Source organism: Callospermophilus lateralis, chromosome 15 (assembly GCF_048772815.1).
Source record: "Callospermophilus lateralis isolate mCalLat2 chromosome 15, mCalLat2.hap1, whole genome shotgun sequence".
Lineage (NCBI taxonomy): Eukaryota > Metazoa > Chordata > Mammalia > Rodentia > Sciuridae > Callospermophilus > Callospermophilus lateralis.
Genome location: NC_135319.1, coordinates 37,277,860 through 37,281,876, shown reverse-complemented (window position 1 = coordinate 37,281,876; position 4,017 = coordinate 37,277,860). Strand labels below are relative to the sequence as shown.

The following is a 4,017-nucleotide window of genomic DNA, read 5'->3' as shown; positions in this document are numbered from 1 at the left end:
CAGTCGGGCCAGAAAGCCAACTCGATATATTTGAGGCTGAGTGTATCGAAGTAAAGAGACAAAAAAAAAAAAGGAATTTTCTACCTGTTTTCAGAAGGGTGAAGAGAGAGTTTAATATAGGAGATTAGGCAACCCAGTGGAGGGTTTGACTAGAATTAACACAAAAGGATGGAGACATAGAATGAAAATAAAATGGTGGCAAAATAAACTATTAATTTTCTAAAGCCCAAACATGATTCAATTGGAAGTGAAGCTCTGAGTTGGAGAAATTTTGACAAACGGGAGCAAAATGATGTTGTGTTGTCAGTTCTATATGCTAGAATTCATTTAAAGCATATTCTGGCCAGGCACAATAGCACACACATAGAATAGGTAATTTGGGAGGCTGAGGCAGGAGAATCACAAGTTCAAAGCTAGCCTCAGCAACTTAGAGAGGCCCTTGGCAACTTAGTGAGACCCTGTCTCAAATAAAGAATTAAAAAAGGGGCTGAGATGTAACTCAGTGTTTAAATGCCCCTGGGTTCAATCACTAATACCAAAATGTAATAATAATAATAATGATAATAATAATAATAATAAAACATATTTTGTATTACTATACAGAGGGACCACAACAAATGAGGTTAAATTACAAATGAGGTTAAATCTACATCTTATTCTGCATTGCAATAACATAATCTTTTTTTTCTATTTTTAATTAAAATCTAATTTCTTGTACACTGATTTGAGTCTGAGTCCCAGATCCAGGCTAACCCACTAAAACATTTGAAGGCAATAATTTTAGAAGGACTTCCAAGTAAACTATAGGCTACTTTCTTTTGGTATTTACACTTATGAAACCATACTGTTGATATTTTCATTTCTTTGGTTTCCTTTGAAGAAATTAAATCAGTCCACATTCTTTATGTTACATGTAAATAAATATTTTAGCTTTCTCTATTCTAACAAAACTCTACTCCATCAGCAATGGAAAGCATAGCTAACAATCAGAAGCAAGTGCTGATTTCAAATATGTTCTCATCTTTTTCTCAGTTGGTCTTACAGAGTTGAGGAGAGGGACTGAGGTAGAAAGAAATGTCACGGTAGGTATATGTGGTTCCATGTTGTGAAAGTCAGTTTTTCACCATTGTGACCAAAATACCTGACATGAACAACTCAGAAGAGGAAAGAAAAATTGATTTTGGCTCAGAGTTTCAGAAGTGCAGTTCACAGCCGGCCAACTCCATTGCTCTAGGCAGAACATCATGGCAGAAGAGCATGGTGGAAGAAAGCTTCTTGGCTCAGGGCAGCCAGGAAAGAGAGAGAGAGAGAGGAAGGGGCCATAGGTATAGTCCTGGGCCACGCCCCCAGTGACCTACTTCCTCTACTCCTGCCCCATCTGCCATATTGTAGTCCATTCAAATTATTAATTGATCCATCAATTAATTGATCCATCGAGGTTAGAGCCCTAGTCATTTCTTAATATTCCCATATCTAAACCTTGCTACATTGAGGATAACTCTTTCAAAACATGAGCTTTTGGGGGGATATCCTAGATCCAAATCATAACACATCTTTGAAGCAAAATCTTTAGAATCCTCACAAGGGATTCTAAGAGGTATTTAATATGCGAAAATGTTCAGAGAAGTTAATTATTCAGAGTGTTACAGCCAATATTTATTCTGGATGTTAAACTGAAATTTAAATCAGGAGAAAGCTTTAGGGAGCTGCATTTCTTAATGCAGGGATGCACATATCAGTGGATGTTCCTCCAGCTTTAGGTTAGAAAAAGTTCAATGCAGGAAAATACTAAAGTGACTCAGAGAAGGAAGAAAAAAAATGTGAAAACCACAAGAGGGGAGATCTAAAACAAATAGGTATAAAGAACAAATAAAACCAGTGAAAGAATGAAAGGCAATCCTAATCCTATATTCCTAAATTTGGAGAGGAGAGATGGGAGGGGTAAAGAAAGAGAAGGCAGGGCTGGGTTGTGGCTCAGCAGTGGAGTGCAAGACCCTGGTTTGATCCTCAGCACCACATAAAAATAAATAAATAAAATAAAGGTATTGTGCCCAGTTACAACTAAAAAATGAATTTAAAAAAAAAAAAAAAAAAAGGAGAGACTGACCGCGGGGCAGCTGGGGAGCATGTCGACCGCGGCCCGGAGGAGGCTCATGCAGGATTTCAAGCGATTGCAAGAGAACTCACCTGTGGGTGTCAGTGGTGCACCATCTGAAAACAACATCATGCAGTGGAATGCAGTTATATTTGGACCAGAAGGGACACCCTTTGAAGATGGTACTTTTAAACTAGTAATAGAATTTTCTGAAGAATATCCAAATAAACCACCAACTGTTAGGTTTTTATCTAAAATGTTTCATCCAAATGTGTATGCTGATGGCAGCATATGTTTAGATATCCTTCAGAATCGATGGAGTCCAACATATGATGGATCTTCTATCGTAACATCAATTCAGTCTCTGCTGGATGAACCGAATCCAAATAGTCCAGCTAATAGCCAGGCAGCACAGCTTTATCAGGAAAACAAACGAGAATATGAAAAAAGAGTTTCGGCCATTGTTGAACAAAGCTGGAATGATTCATAATAGACAACTGGTCTGTTAATCTTTTTCATCATTGTTGTGTATAATTTACCTCCCAGTAGAAAGGCTAACAAATTTTAAGTGCCACAGGTCTTAAGGATTCTGCAGAAAAAAAGAAAAAAGTCCTTCAGTTTAGAACCTACAAAAGCTTGTGTATCTTGATTAATGTACTTTTTATTGCATGGTGTGAACTAAGTTATTGCTGCATAAATTTGTAATATATCCTGTTTGTATTTTTTTCCAAGTGTATAATGTTGGTGTGGAGTTTTCATGACAGAATATACACATTTTGTAAATCTGAACTTTTTTCAAATATTGAATGCCTTATTTTTGAATTCTTTAGATTTTTAAATTGGAGAAAAGCACTTAAAAGTTTTTTTATATGAATATTACATGTAAAGCTGTTAAAATACATAACTTCAGTGCAAGAGACTTTGTCACTTATTTCCTTATCTATGTAGGAGGGGTTAATAAGTCTCTAGCTCTCCATCAATTGATAGTTTCATTTCCAATTTCAAAAGAACATTTCTATTTTATCAAGAAACTCTTCAAATTTGATTCTAAATACCAATTATAATCTCCAACTTTATTTTGAATGTACCTATATTAGTTCCAGTTGAGTAATTTTTAGATATAACTGGTTTGCTTGTGTCCAACTCTGTATTTAGGCCACTTGTTACAGTTTCTTGCATTACTTATGTTAAACTGTATACTTTCCGTGATTTCACAATTGGTCCTCTACCATGAGCAGAGAACTGATGCAGCTTTTTCTGCTACTTGGTAGCACTTCAAAAGGTTTTTGACTAATGAAGAAAGTAAAACCATAAACATTAGCACTTACCAAAAATTCATGTCCCAGTATTAGCAATGAATTGGTTGCATTGGTTTGAGAAAGACAGATATTTGGAAGGAATCTTGGTGTAATTTAAATATTTGAAAACTACCTTTTAATGCAATTGCCTATCTGTTTATTCTGGGAAATGTTTAACACCAGGGCCTGCTGAGTTGCTTTCTCTTGTGGAGACTTTTTTCCTTTAAAATCTCCTCTAAGTTGTATAAAAGTTGTACTGCATCTCAGTTTACTGGATAAATTTAAAACACAGTATTGTAGAAAGATAATACAAAGCTATCCTATGCCTTCAAATAGTATAGAAAATGGAAAATATACAAGTAAATTCTGTTGAACCACCAAAAAAAAAAAAGGAAAGAGAAGGGCAGGGGGTCAGAGTTGGGGGGGGGATGTTGGATCATATCTTATGAGTGGAAGAAGAAAATCATGACTCCAAAAGCCAATGATCTAAAATTATAACAGCCAAGTAGAAACTAAGAAGAATGACAACTAAATGAAAGGTTGTATTCTGATGGAATCCAGAAAAGAAAACAAAAAAAGGTTAAAACTAAGGAATTATGAATAAAATATGAACTTGACTTAATG

The 4,017-nt window shown here is 35.4% G+C and overlaps 1 pseudogene; it reads left to right on the top strand.

Annotated features, from left to right (window-relative positions):
- Positions 1-2,126: 2,126 nt before the first annotated feature.
- On the top strand, positions 2,127-2,667 carry LOC143381290 (ubiquitin-conjugating enzyme E2 B pseudogene; annotated as a pseudogene).
- The last annotated feature ends 1,350 nt before the right edge of the window (positions 2,668-4,017 follow it).